Source organism: Centruroides vittatus, unplaced genomic scaffold (assembly GCF_030686945.1).
Source record: "Centruroides vittatus isolate TY-2023 unplaced genomic scaffold, ASM3068694v2 contig_1154, whole genome shotgun sequence".
Classification (NCBI taxonomy): Eukaryota; Metazoa; Arthropoda; class Arachnida; order Scorpiones; family Buthidae; genus Centruroides; species Centruroides vittatus.
In genome coordinates this window covers 1,100,438-1,116,666 of record NW_027120741.1, presented here as the reverse complement: position 1 = coordinate 1,116,666, position 16,229 = coordinate 1,100,438, and the positions used below count along the sequence as shown (strand labels likewise).

At 26.6% G+C, this 16,229-nt stretch overlaps 1 protein-coding gene across 1 annotated transcript in view; it reads left to right on the top strand.

The window, feature by feature from the left end:
* Positions 1 to 317: 317 nt before the first annotated feature.
* LOC136978822 (muscarinic acetylcholine receptor gar-2-like) overlaps positions 318 to 16,229 on the top strand; it is a 63,644-nt gene continuing 47,732 nt past the window's right edge. The window contains exon 1 of the mRNA XM_067274643.1: positions 318 to 410. The gene's annotated coding sequence lies outside the window, so the exon portion shown is untranslated. The remainder of the gene's footprint in view (positions 411 to 16,229) is intronic.

Here is a 16,229-nt window from a genome sequence, read left to right as displayed (position 1 = left end):
GCATATTAATACCGTTTATAAAACAAGATGTTTATGATAATGCCCACTTGATCCTAACATTACTAATAAATAATTTGTTAATGAAAAACTTAATATTCAAAATGTTAAATCTTATATAAACTGCATGTTCAGTCAACGAAAGAAACCAAGAAACAAATGACATGAATATTTTATTGTATGAAATATTTTATAACAGGCGCAGTATAGAAACCGAAAAGGACCAGGGTGCAACCAATGCCATGCAAATATAACTGATCACGTGATTAAACAAGCACCAATGGATTTTTGCGAGTGACGTTCAGTCGGTATTGCGTGACGCGCCATCTGACAGAGATAACACGTGTTATCCGCTCTATATTTGATTCACAGCGAGTTGTGTCTAGAGAAGCGAAGCTAAGGAATGAGTTCAGGTGAGTCGACAATTTTCGTGTAACGGAGGAGTGGGATAATGAAATATTGCCACTTTTTTTCGCTTCAGTCTTTTTTCTTCCTTCCTTCCACTTTTTCGAATTATAGAGAAGAGGATAAGATCGTCGGCATTATTTACACGTATCGATTCCGGTTATATTATATCCAAGTTATATAATTTATTCTCGATATTTATAATTTTACACAATATTATTAACCGGAAATAGATATTTTTGAGCGTAATGCCTTGAATATTGATTCTTGTTGCTACTGGCATTTCCATGCAAGCTTCAACTATTGGATGACATTCTACTGTCTCTAAGGGAATGAGAGTGAGCTTGTTCCTCACATAGCGATTTTCCTCCGAGCAATCATTAGAAAGAAGTTGTTTTTAAGATCAATCGATGACTTCAAAAATTTACACACCTAATTTTTTAATGAAACATTTAAAATGCGTTTTTTCTATACGAGCCACACATGTTAATTAGCGCTCAACATTGACGTGGGTAGATATTTGAAGAGAAAAAAACGTAAAATTATCCGAGAAATATCCATTAGATAACATAGAAAATTAGATTTTTTTTAGAAAACTGATGAATTTTTCGACAAATGAATTTATCTTTGGTTTGCTTGCTTTAAGTCGACTCCGAAAGAATCAATGATGTAGTTAAAATGGCACCAGATTATATTTACACAAACAGTTTATCCTCCGGAAGTTGTGTTTAGTTAATCACCTCTTCTCGTTAGTTTGCACAGATAAACGCACCGCTACCTAAGATAAATATGATAATAAATTATTAAACGCATACCAAAAATAATTAAAGCTGAATGTAAAAATGATTCGTACATACAATACCCTCAATAAATTATCTTCCTTTAGTATTTTATAGAAAATTTGTCATCGGTTACCAATTTGTAAATGACGTATTCTGCTATCATTAGCGGTTATCGTTCAATATCTGTCCACCGATCTACAACTATTATAAACGTTAAAAAATGTCACAAAAGACTCTCGATCTATTGTATCACCTCTACCTCGTTTTCTCTTATATTGGACACAATGTCAAATATGAGAACTGTAAAATGACTTGAATTTTATTGTCATGGCTTTACTCTAGGCGATTTTATCTAAGAAATAATTATAAAAATATTTTAATATAATAAAAAACGTTATATGTGATTCTTAAAGAATAGGCAATCTATCGAATACGTTACTTTCCTACACAAAACTTGAAGCTTATGGCAAAAATATGCCCGACTTCTAAAGTTTTCTATGAAATTTTCGTGAAATTATCCATATTTTTATGTCAAAAATGTATTTTTCTCTTCCATGAAAACAAAAATTGAATATTTAGTTTAGTATGAACGTAACTAAAATAAGAAAAATTATGCTTAAAAATCTATAAAAACGATGTTTTTCATTTAAAATGACATTAACGTATAGATTTAAAATATAATAAATAATTATTTTACTGTTATTTTTTTCATTGTGGATGACAAAATCATCGATTTACAAGCCAGTTCACAAAAGCATTATTATTACTAACATTCAAACAGAATACAGTTGCAGAAACCATTTTTTCGTATTAAGTCATCAATCATGTTGGCAATTATTTAACTAGAACCGAAAGAAACGTCACTAAAGAGATAATTAGTATAAGATTTAAAAATCGTCAAATGATGAAATCAGTCCACACTGGAGATTCATCTTTAAATTGGTTCTAGACGACTCCACCTACTATAATGGCAATAGCTTAGGAACTGAAAGTTCATTTTATTTTAAAAATGTGCAAAATTTTTTAAAAGATTTTTATATAAAGTAGTTATTATATAAATTTTTAGACATATTTTTATTATATATTTAAAATTTATCAGAAGTTAATGTTGGGAGAGAGAAGTTTGGACTCAGGTGCGTTGTTGAAGCATTATTCGTGCAACACGCCTTCTGGACAAACAACTTCTGCCCCAAAAAGAATTCAATAAATATAAAGAAATAACATTTATTAAAACTCAAACTATATATATAAAATTGTATGTTAGTGTCTACGTTTATTTTTTCCCTAATAAAACGTGAGGCGAATATGAATGTTGATTGCAAAAACAATCGAATAAATTTCAAATTTATAGAAGAAAATTGCCATAAAATATTTTTAATATAAATTTCTTTCTAGTTTAAATCTTAAATAAATCATTTTTTATATAAATAAATACATAAGCATATAATATAAGAAACATATTTTTTAGGGTCGGAAAACAATTCAAAAATCATCGTTTAACGTATCGAATAGTAAATATAAGATAAGTTGGTTTCGACTTTTATATTATTTTTAAATTGAATTTTAAGTCGTGATTTTGATGTCGGAAGGCCGAGAGAAACATTAATAATTTCTGATTCTGTAGAGAATTGTTATTTAACTAATTGCTAACGTGTCCTATTTTACGTTTCGAAAGTGAAAATGCAATTAAGTGGCGTGAATTTATATTGTGACAGTTAACATGGTAATATAAACTGTTTGGTTGAATGTCGAATCCCTCGTTTGCAGCTGTGTCCCATGCAGAGGACACATTCTGCCAATATCCAGCATCTGTTTACGTCAAATCTATTTAAAGTCGATATTTATAGTAGATCTATTGATATTATTTTTCTCTCTTATATAACATTAATTCTACTTTCTGGCATTTAAATAGTTTTTAAATATCTGATTTAAAAAATTGTGGAATTAAAAAAAATATTCGTTTTAACTTTGATTATATGATAATTAGAACAACAACAAAAAAGGAGAAAAAAGAATTTTTCTTTTCTTTTCTTAATTTCCGGTTATCCCGACCAATTGTTTGTACTTCATTACGGTAAGACAATAATTAGCATTGCTTGAATTCGTAATTGTTATCCATTGCTGCATTTTTCCATTCTAAGATTTGCTTATTTTAAACATTAATTATCCACAAAAATTACTTTTAATTATTCGAATATATAGTAAATATTTTATATAAAATTTGTTTTTATTTATTTCAGTCTCTTAATTTGATTTTATAGAATGTAACTTGAACTTTATAAAATTACAAAAGCAGTTTATAAATCTTCTATATTTATTAATATTATGTTCTATCAATTTTGTGAACACTTCCCATCGCTCAAAATCCTTCTCGACTCTAAATGATCACCTATAAAATGCGCTTAGAGTATAGCAATAAATTATAGATCGTAATTTTCTCCTTTCGTGCTTCATCTATGGATGATATCCACCATGTTGATATATCCACTACTCGTATTGTTATTTTATCATGTTTACTATTTTACTTATAAGAGAATTTGATGGCAAAATATACAAAACGAATTAATATTCTTATATTAATATAAGAAAATTATGCATACTTTTTCAGTATTTTGAACATTTCGACTATTTTAATGGACAGATTTACTCAAAAATAATAAAAAAATAAAGATCGAAATCAATGGAAAATTTTGCATTTTCAATCGAAAATATTTTCTTTTTATTGAATTTCCATAGTTTTCGATTGAATGTCAATGTCGAGAAGATTATTGATTTCAACACGTGTTTTGTTATCGTTACCAAGGCAATACGAAAAAATTAGCACAAAGAAAGAAATTTAACTTGAATCTGAATACACCAATTTGGCTTCCTATGAAATATTTTAAAAGATGCAATATGTATAACGCTACAAATCGCCTACAATGTGGTTCGATTACCTAGAATCCATAGAAAGAGCTTTTCAGAATTGATTTAAAGAAAGTGTGTGCAGTCTACTATTTGCTTTCCCTTTACTTAATCTACTGTCAAGCTGATATTCTAGAAAAATTAGATTTCATTCTTTTTTTGCAAATATTATTATTATTATTTGTTCTTTCCAATTTAAAGTGAATTTTTATAGCTTTTTTTAAAATCAGGAATAAAGAAATTTTAGTGTTTCTCATGAATTTGAGTAGCGTTGTAAAAACTCAATATATTTACTACTTAACGTTGTACTTTCTTCGGTTCAGAACAAAATGATTTGCAATTTATTTAATTAAATATATCTTCATCTCCTTTTTAATCTTCTTAGAAGTTTCTGCTTGTGAAAATTACAAGAACGTTACAATTAGTTGGTAATCTTAATTCTACAACCGATAATTAAACTCTACAAAATTTTAAATAATCTGATGAATTTCCTCATGTATTTTTTCTAATTTACCCATTTCTTACACAATAACAGATTATACATTCTTAGTATTTTTCTTACGTTTACACAATTAGTACATTTTTACTTTTTCATTAAAATATTTTTAAAAACTTAACTCTCTCTCTCTCTCAAAATATTATATTTCGAAAATATTGATTTTAGTTTCGTTAAAAATAATAAAAATAATATTTAGTTACACTTAAAATATAATATACAATCATTTTAAACTGCTATATTATATATTAATGATGACAAACCGAATAGTAGTAACCTAGATACAAATCTACTTAACAATAACTTGAATTAAAACCTTTCATTATATATTAGGAATCACTTTGGTAAACAAGGTTCAATTAAGTGAAAAGGACTGATAGTTAAGCCGATGATTTGATTTTGAGATTACAAATCTTACACAACGAACATTACTTTGAATGGAAAAGGGGATGCTCTTCGTCTCTCTTATCGATTGCGAATATGGTGTCCAACAATCGTGTGTATTTTTAAGCTTTTCTTTCTTCTATTTTCAACAAGGTTTGTTATACGTATTAATGTCAAAGGAGTTGTCATTTTTCTTCAACAAGCGAAGTTACGAGCACACACAATATCTTTACCCATTCTCGTTTCCTTCGCAAATTTCTTTTCCTTTTTTACTTTCTAGTAAGACATCATCGATTGGTTTAGGTCTCGGGTGTGTCTTTTGTGACTCAACAACGCTTCTCTTAAGAAAGTATATTTATTTTTCTATTTATATTAATTCTCATTACGATAATTCTAAGCAAATTTAGTTCAATCGAATGTTATTTCTAAGCAAATTTGCTATATTGCCACTCGACGCCAAAGTAGATTGGAGTTAGCTTCGCTTAGGAGGCGACTTTTAGAAAGTAATCAGAACAGCATACCCACTAATCATCGGTAGATCTAGTTTAGCGGCAAATACTCTAGATTATTCATGCTTCAAAATATTGCCGCGAGGTACGATAGAAAAGAAACCAATTTTCGATGTAAGCAATGCATGTAATTCCTAACTTGCCATATACCTGTGTATATATATATATGTACTCGTATAAACTGCACGCATTTCATTTTACTTGCAGCTTTTTTCCTAGACGAAAATTTATGTTTAAATACATTATAAAGTTTAAATTCACGCTAAATTGATTTCTATCTACTTAAATATCGTTATAAGATTGAAGAGTTTTATTCTGTTGGAAACTAACTAAACTTATAATTAAATGTTAGTCCGCAAGGAACCGGATTAAATATAAATACAGGATGATGTTAGAATAAAAATATTTATTTAATTTAAATTATTCAATAGAAGAAAATTTAATAATAATAACTTTATTTTTGGCCGGAGCCATTAAACAGAAAAAAAACACACACACACACACACACACACACACACAAATGTGGATAGTGTAATCAAGAACTTTTTTAAGCTTAAAGTTAACTTGGGAATAAGAAAATTCTACTAGCTGACGTTTGCATAATTTTTTCTTATAAGAAAGCAAAGATGAAATAGAAAGATAGATCAACATCTTCCCAAATGTATTCATGATTCATGAAATTTTTTAAATTTATGTATATAAAATCATAAGTTACGATTTCAGCGATTTTTTTAATTATTATTCATAAATATTGATCGTTCATAATAGCAATACATTTGAAATAATTAAAATTATACATTAAAGTTAATAATTATAACTTTATCAAAACTATAAATTATTCCATTAAGGAAAGACATTAAAGTGGTCTGGAAATTAATCTATAATATTTGTAAATTTGGCTATTTTTTTACAGTTTAGATATAAAAATATTCTTCAATATTACAGGAAACAATTCATAATTATTTTTACCATAATGATAAAGAATAATTTTCTCATTTATTACATCTAATGTATATCATTTTATAGTTTAATTTATGAAAATTGTAGAAAGAAAAAAATATCTAGAAACAATTTTTTTTTCTATAGAGGCAAAGAAAGATATATTGATAAACCAGGAAAAGTTTTTTCTTTACATAAATATTTAGAAATTTCCTGGATATGTACACAACATTAATTTTTCTTTAATTTATAATTTATCTTGAATTTTTCTTCCATTAAGCTAAATTAAATTTCAATAATTCAAACATTAAGAAAGAAATATAAAGTTTCGTATAAAAAAATAAGTAATTAATTGTTCAATAAATGATAAAATTATAATTATATTTAATTTGTCTTTCATTTTTATAATTATAATCATCTGCATGTGTATTAAATTTACTTTATTATAATTTATTAAGACGACTAAATTATTAAAAAAAATCATTTTACAGGTATTTTAAGCTTAAATATATCCTTTTTTTATATGCCTTTTAATGTAAAAATAATTTTAAAAATATGTTTAAAGAGAAATTTAATATATTTTCTTTTTTTTCTTTATAGCAAATACTAATTATATTTTTAATTAGATTTTCATAATTTAATTCTTTTCAATTGAATCTGTTTATCAGTTATAAAAAAATTATAATTAGTATATTTTATATTTGTTAATTTTAAAACTTTCATAATTTTATAAATTAATGATAATTTTAATATAAAATAATTTATTATTATTATTTAAAAAATAGCTGCATTAAGAAGAGAAATCAAATTTCAAATTAAACTCTATCAAAATTAAAATGAAGTTTTAAACTAGATTAAATTGATTTAAGTTTTTAAAAATATATTCTAAATTTTAAGCTATTTAATCTAGTTTAATACGTAAACATTAAAGGTAATCCTAAAATCTAGTTAATAAGAATTAACTAGAGTAAAATTAAAGTTAATCATAATTAAAGCAGATTAATTAATTATACATTTAAGTAGCAAAAAATAAAATTTAAATTATCTAATATTATATAATAAAAACGAATTGAAATATTAAAGTTTTTTTTAATATTTAAATTTTTAATTTTTTAAAAAATATATATTACTTTGATTTTCGTATTTAAACTTTGATTTAAGTAGATTAAACTTGAGATTAAAACGTGAAAATTAACGTTAGAAAGTTAAAATTTAATTAAAATTTTGTTAAACTAATGCTAAACTGAAACTCAAACACATTTTTCTGAGAAGTTTTTAACACGAAAATAAAAATTTTCGTTCAGAAATGTGAGTTTTATAGCGCATATCAGAATATAATCGAGGTTCATTCTTTTAAAAAAAGCGCGTTAAATTGTCGTTTAATAAAGTTTTTATCCGTTTTATACTTATACATTACCCCCCCCCCTGCACATTTTTGCTCATTATCATTGAACATTGCCTAACGAACGATGCTGATCATTACCAATAATTGGACAAACCAAGAAGATAATGTGGGAATTTGTCGCTATCTCAGACATTTCGCTTTAATTAATACAAATCAGAATTCGATTTAGCAAAATCGAAAATAATAAACTTTCTAAACTTTTATCACGTGGTGTAGATATTATTTTAATTCATTAAGTTTTAAAAGATAATCATTTAAATAATGCATTAAAAATTTAATTGCTTGTAATAATTCTTACTGTTTAGCATGGTAAATTTTAATTTTGTTAGCATAATTGCTTCCGAAATAGGATAGTTAATTAATCAGAACAATGACATCCACTTGATAAGGAAATTTTCAATCTCTTGTACGAACAATATACAAAATTTGTAAGCATTTTACATTTTAAAATATTTGTCGGTAAATATTTGATTATTGTAATTATCTTTTCACTAATTAATTTTTCTATTAAGATTGCTCTTTAAAATATTTAACAATAAAAATGTTTGCATAATTGATATTTATGAATAAGTAAACGCATCCCTTTTCATTTTAAGGTGCGTTTACTAGAGTTGCTCTTATGGCTCTAATCTATAACATATAGCAGGTCCTTCCCTTCTACCTAATGATACAGGAAAGGCCCTAAGCTGTAGACTCATACCACGAGGTTGAAATTGCAGCTTGATTTAGCTTATGTGCAAATCCAGTAATAATATAACGCTTTTTGAGTTTGTGCAGAAATTATTATACTAATTATCATAATTTAGTTAATTTTGTAAATCTTTATCTAACAAATTGATATTTATTTTATAAATTAATACCATAATTTAATACTTATTCTATAAAGGTTCAGATAAAATAGCAACTTTATAAAAAAAAAAAAAAAAATGCATTCTATTCAGACTATTGCTCTTTTAGGAGTGCAAAAATACTTAAAGTACTTTGCAAAGGATTTAAGTACCAGCAAAATCGGAAATAGTTAAGTATATAATCTTTCCAAGTGGTTAAAAGCCATAGTAACCATGTAGAAAGTATCTCAGACCATAAGAAACAACAGCGGCAACCTCCTGAAAGTAGTAGCACCTGTCTTAAAATTTAAAGGTTATAAAAGCAACCTAAGCATAAACCAAGATGTGATGTATCTAATAAAGTTAAAAGTAGTTAAATTTTTGTCTGGTAAACCCAGATAATGCTACTAGGAAATTATATTTGAACGAACACTTTAGTTTCATTCCAGATGAAATTTCTACATGTATGTAAGAAATAAAATAACTAAGTTTAAATCATATTAAGATATTCTAGACTATAAAGTAAGTTATTGGTTAAACTGCTCTATAACAACCGACAGAACAGCTTTATATAGGCCTATTCTTAAGGGAATTGACATTTATGAACTCTCAAGTGCGAAATTAATTTTATTGATATTTTTATTATTTTTCTTAAATGATATTAATTAATTAAAAATAGTGTAAAAATGATATAGCCATAAATATACATTATTTTAAAATAGAATTTAGAATGTCACCGTGTACAAGTGCTAAACTAGGAGAGTCATTTCACCGTGAATTCAGACACAGAATCACTCCAAACTTTAGTTTTTTCTGTATAAGAAACATGATATAAATTAAAGCTGTATTTATAAATAGCCGCTTATAAATAAAAACACGTTTTTATTTGTTTTACTCAAATATTTTTGACTTCAGAGGAAGAGAAAGTCCACATTTGTGGCTGCCTCAGACACCGTCTCACCTCTCACAAGTCCTAAATGTAGCTGTATAAAAATAGTTTTATATACTTTAGATGATAGTTATTTAAATAATTTTTTCTCTTTAATAATAAATAGATCTTATAGCTTATTTACTTAATTTAAAAATAAATTTTACTTTACTTAAAATTTAATTATTTTTTATTTTTTAAATAAATTAAATTAGATGAAAGTTATTAATATGAGTAGAGTCTCCTATTAATATCTTTTTTTCAACATTGACTAATATGAAAATGGATACAAAAGGCTAAATTTTTTAAAATATTTACTTTAATTTTAACAAAGTTCGTCATCGGAATGAAATCATTAAAATCAGAGTAAGAGTATATAAATCAAAATTGAATTGATCTTCATCTCTTTTGACTATAAAAAAAGGAAGAAAGAAAAAAATGGCTCCTCGTACGAAGGAATTATTACTTATCTTATAATATTTTTTAATACTTTCAAAAGTTTTGTAAGATTTTCAGTAACTTAAAAATTTAATCAAAAATTTAGATTGTGGTATCTTCATCGCGTGATATATTGATGTAATCTCATCTAAATTTGAGTTTTATCGGAGTTAGGATATATTAATTTATTTTATTTTTTTTTCTTTTTCAATTTTGAAAGTTTTATATTGACAGACTTTTATATTACTCTCGTTTAGAGATTTGTAACTTGTCAAGCAATAAATTATACAGTAATTAATTAAAACGTAGCTTAGCTCAGAGGAGAAAACATCAGAAAACTTTTTATTTCTACAATAAATAAGTTGTCTTACTCACTATCGACATTTGTATCTTTTGTAAAATCTTCCCCCTTCGGAAGGATATTCCCAGTGGACAATAATAGATGCTTCGGTTGTCAACTTTCTGTATATCTGATCAAAAATAGCAAAATGAAAGTTTTGATTGATGGCATCATTCGTTAAAATATACTTCAAACCGATTTTTGATTTTTTTTTAAATGATAAGAATCTTTTCGAATTGAAGATTTATAACTGTTATATGAAGATTATATTGATTTTTTATCTTGAATTTATATTATTATTTTGAATAATATATTTTGTAAATATTAAAGAATTTATCATATTTTTTGAATGATTTATATTGAAAGATTACAAATCTATAACACGAAGATACTAAGATACTTCAGTATAATCGATTTGTTTAAATTATATTTAATTAATTCAGCAATAAATAAATCTAAATTTATGTCTATATAAAACATTGTAATTTTTATTTTACTTAATCTGCTTGATTTTATAAATATTTATCTATAAAATCAAATAGATCTAGATATTTATGATGAAGTGGTATATGAAGTTTCAAAATATTCAATAAGAGCTAGGAATAAACATATATAAACCTATAATTTTTTCGTTTAAAAAAAGCAATGTTAATCATATCTCATTCAAAAATTCACAATATAACTCTGAATACTTTATTTTCTTGTTTGAATGAGGAGTAATTTCGACTGTTGCTAATAATACTAATTTGTTCATTTGTAAGTTACATTAAGAATAAATTGTGTAAAAATCATTTAATGGATAGGAAATGTATACAAAGTCATTAATGAATTGAAGAAAACACGCTAAACATTAATGACGGTCGTTAGAAATGGAACAAATATCTTAATACCAGTTAGTCGTTTCTACTTTTCTGACTTTTTTCTTGCTAAAAATGAAGAGTAAATATGTTTAGCAGATGTTAACGTTATTTAATCCTTACCGATTGATTTTTAATTGTAATAGCTTTGTATAACTTTTTAATCGTATAATTTAGAATTATGAACAGAATATCAAAACATTATCTGTAATTATTGTACTAACAAATATGTTTTTGAATTTTTGACTGTAAATGAAAATATAAAACAAAAAAATATTATAGACTGCATGACAATAAAAACAACTCAAATAATGTACAAATCAGTGTAGTTGAATATATAAAAACAATTCCTGATATTAATAAAACTGGTAAAAACGTAAATGAGTTAAATTATTTATATTGAAAATATGTAAATAATTATTTAAAATTACAACAATCGAACTTTTTCCATTACTTTTTAACGTTTTTTTTTTAATATATAGGAGCTTAAATTTCGTGATCATACAATGTTTGTCGAGTTTCGAAAATATCTAATGAATAGCTTGAAACTATTGAAATGGAAACCGAGACATGAAATTATTTGAAAAATATATTCAAACTTTTTAAATATTTTATTTCAGAAGCTTGTATTTCTTCATGTTAACTGAAACTGTATGTTGAGTCGCGTAAATTAACCAAAATTTTCAGGCTTCATTTTCAATTCCAAACAGTTTCAAGATATTCTTTAGGGAGCTAATGAATAAAATGCGAACATAAAAACTACTAAAAATTCACGAAAAAAAAAGAAATACCAACATTTTCCTTCACACGCAGAAAATGCATAACATTAAGGTGCAGGATATTATTATTAAATAATGCTTAAATAATTGAAAAAGTAGATATAGCGAAGCTTATATTTTCAACTTTTCTGCAGTAAGAAGAGGGAAAAAAGAAAACAGAAACATAATACCGAAAACAATAGGCATAATATCTTCAGCCTTCGAAAGTAGATAGAAAGAAAAACATTATACCGAAAAATAGTAAAGATAATACTGAGAAATGAGGCGTATTATCCTTAATCTTTAGCAGTAAAAAAGAATGAAAGAGGCATATATAAAGGCTGCAGAATAATTTTTTTTTTACAGACTATAAGTTATCGATTTTGAAAATAAGTTATTTTAAGTATCCTTAATAAATATTAAAATCAATAAAATTTAAATATTTAGTAATAATTAAAATAAAAATTATGAAATTCTTTTCAATTAAGTAGTTTAAAATTATAACTAATATTGTGTTCTAAACATTATGTTAATATCTAATGAATTTTCTAAATATTGTTACTAGGGCTTATTGACCCTTTTACAGACTTTATTATTATATTTTAAAATATAATAAAAATAAATTTGTCCATCGACTCCCAAACTATCCGTAGTAATTAGTCGAATCCCCCAGATAAATCTAGCGATCTCTCGAGGGTCAGTAGCGATCAGGCTAGGAACTCTTGTACTAAAAAACAATAATAAAATATTATTATTAATTTAGAAGTGTATCTACAAGGAAAAAAACATGTAAATTAATCATTATTACACTTTAAATTATTACGTTTCTAATAACATTTTCCAAAAAAAAAAAAAAATCTAGTTTTGTTCGTTCAAATTGAGAGTGTAATTCGAGTAGAAGAATTACAGAGGAAATTGATATTACGTTTCTTTTTGTTAATTTAAAGTTTAAGATAAATCTTTAACCAAACGAATAGTTCTCTTGGTAGCTGCACTTATCGGGATAAAGTTATTTCGGATGATTAGAAATACCAAACATTAACAATTCTTCCAATATCTGGCAACCTTAATTAAATTTTTATTACGCTACAACGTTTCAAACGGTAGTGAACGTAATGGTTGATTTACTCTTTCGTCTCCATGTTGTCCAGCGACAGAGGTGAAAGCCATAGATAGTGAAGTAATTAGATTTATGGTGTAATAAATGTTTGGCTTATAATAAATTTCCTTTTTTTATTTTGAAATTTAACTTTTCTAAATACAAACAATGTCTATAGTAATGTAAAGTAATACAATATTAATTATGTAAATAACGTTTTGGGATTTAGCAAAATGTAAGAAAAATGATGTTAAATTATGTAGAAAATGTAAAGATGGCAATTTTTTAAACTTTTTCTGTCCTACTTTAATAATTTCACGCGTGAAGACATCGGGTATATAATTAAAATGCATTAAAATGATGAATATTATTACTTTACTTTTTTTTTGTGAATGTGAATAACTTGTATCACGATAGGATTCGATTATAAACTAAACTTTCTTCTTGTCTGTTGGGAATTCTTACAAAAATTTTCGTGTGATCGATAAACTTTATGAGTATGTTCAATATTCCAAGTGCTATTCTTCCAGATTTTCGAATAACATTTGGACAAGTTGAAGTAAACTGAAATATTTTCCGAACTGCAAGGGTTCGATTTCCCGGGGTATCGATTGTTCTACTTTGGTCTCTTGTTTTATTTATTTATTTATTTTTTCTTGTTACATTTAATTGGAGCAAACTATAGTCTTCTGATGAAAATTTCTTAATCAAATTTATGATATCATAGTCACAATTTTTGAACTTAATTAATACTAATTTTGATAATTACTTACGTAAATTTCAATATTCGATATTTTTAATTATTTAAACTACAGTATTTGCATTTCGATTCAAAAGTATAGATTTATCTTAAATGATACAACTAAACGTGAATTAGTATTAATCTTAATTACATCAATACGAACAACACATTTTCCTTTTAATTTAATATTTATTATAATATAATAAGCCTATAAATATAACAGCATGATGGCCGAGAAGGTGAAGGCGTCAGTCTACTACTACTGGGAGATCCGGGATCTAATTCGTGCGAGCACTCTTCAGGAACTTTCTATGGGTGTTGGCTCCTGTTCCGCAGTGCTTTGGAGTAAAGCTGGAGCATGGAGCAGGTGGAGCAACGGATTTTTACTTCGAACAGAAGCGGAGCCGGAGCGCAGAAATTTGTAGTGCTCCGATATGCATATTTTTTAAATATTTGAGCCGGTGAAAATGGAAGTGGCATAAGTCATAAAATTTAAAAATTGAGTTTAAGTCCATGTTTGAAATCCTCTGACATAGTTCTGTTTTGTTTAGAATGAAAGTGGCTTAAGTCATTAGTACAGAAATTCACCACTAGGAGCAGCACTAATATTCATTTCTTACATTTGATTTTTCAAAAACAATTTTAACAAACCATTAAATATTAAATTAAATTAAAGTTATTTTGCATTGTTAGGTTTACAACACTGATATTATTTAACATGTGGCAAACTTGTCAAACAAGTACTAAGTATTTGTGTAGATAATACAGCGAACATGATATGTGCTGTAAATAAACTTGGCGATCATGAAAATATTTCCCAGGATAAAAATGACGAAAAACTGAAGATATCGAAGAAATGAATGTATACATTTCGCAACAGTGGGTTAAAGTTTCTTCCCAATGGTGTAATGATAATATGAAAATTCAACTAATGAGGTGTGGGATTCACACTCTTCAACTGGCCCATTTGGAATGGATTAAAGAATGAACAAATAATAAAGATATTAGGGAAAATTTGACAGATTGTGGTAAAATTACGAACGCCAACATTTCGTAATGTTTTGCTGAAAATGTATGGTAAAACTCAATCCCTAGATACAGTAACAAGGTAAGGTTCTACATATGCCATGCTTGATCATTATTTTTTTTTCAAAGACTACTGCGACCAAGTAGCTGCTGCCGGGACAAAAGACCTGGAACTTAGCAAAGCCGAATGGGACAGAGTAAAAGATATCAGAGCTGTTTTAGAAAAACCAAATATTTCGACAATTGCCCTTCAAGCTGCCGATCTTACTCCAGGGATGTTTATGAAAGAATGGTGTAAACTAGAAAAATGTATGGAAGAATTTGGAGGATATGTTGCGTTAGGAATTCTGTCTTTCATGAAAAAGAGGAAAGAAAAGCTTATTAAAAACACACATTTTCTTGCTGGAGTGTATGTTGATTCTAGGAATAGAATCTTATTAAGTGCAGCAGAAAAAGTAAAGATGAGAGAAGGTTTTCAGATATCCAACGGCGAATCAAAAGGCAAATACTAATTGATTTGGCTGAAAAGCTGACAATTGTTGAGCTGTCACAGACAACCTGTAATATAATATAGATTCGGAAGACGATGATTTTGAAAAAAAAATTGGATAGAAGAGAAAACTGTCATCGAATTTCCTTATACATAATAAAGATGACAACGAAATAGACAAACATATTGCGAAAGACTGCAATGCAATAGAGGATGTAAGGAGATTAAAGGTGAATGTTTCGAAACCATTGACCATTATCCAAAGCACATCAGAAGAGCATGCAGAATCGCTTCAAGCATGCCAACTTCTCAAGTAAGTGTTGAGCGTCTATTTTCCGGATTAAGATTAATTTTAACTGATAATAGGCAGTCAATGAAGGACGATTTTCTGTCTGCCATTTTATTTATTAAAATCAACGAATAAATTTTAGGTTGTATGTTAATTTTTTTAATAATAAATAAATTAGTTGTAAATAAACAAGTTTTTTTATATGTACTTTTATATCAAAGAAAAAATTAATGTAATTTTTGTAAGAATATTTTAACCGGAGCATGAAGCAGAGCACAGAGCGGAGCTAGAGCAAATACTTTGATGCCGGAGTGGAGCTGGAGCGGAGCAACTAAAAAAAAAAAAAAAAAAAAAATGGTTGCTCCAAAGCCCTGATGTTCCGCCCTTGTGAGCCTGGCTGTTAAATTCACGAATGTCAATTCGTGAATTCAACAGGCCCCCTTAATGCTCACAAGACGAAAAAAGCCAAGAAATAGCCTGTAAATATAGTACATTACATCCTATAATAATATGCTAATCCAGTACTTTATTTAGGTATCTGCTCAAAACAATAACAATTAAAAACTAATCATCATAAATACATATTTTTAGTAAATTTAATACATGTATTTTAT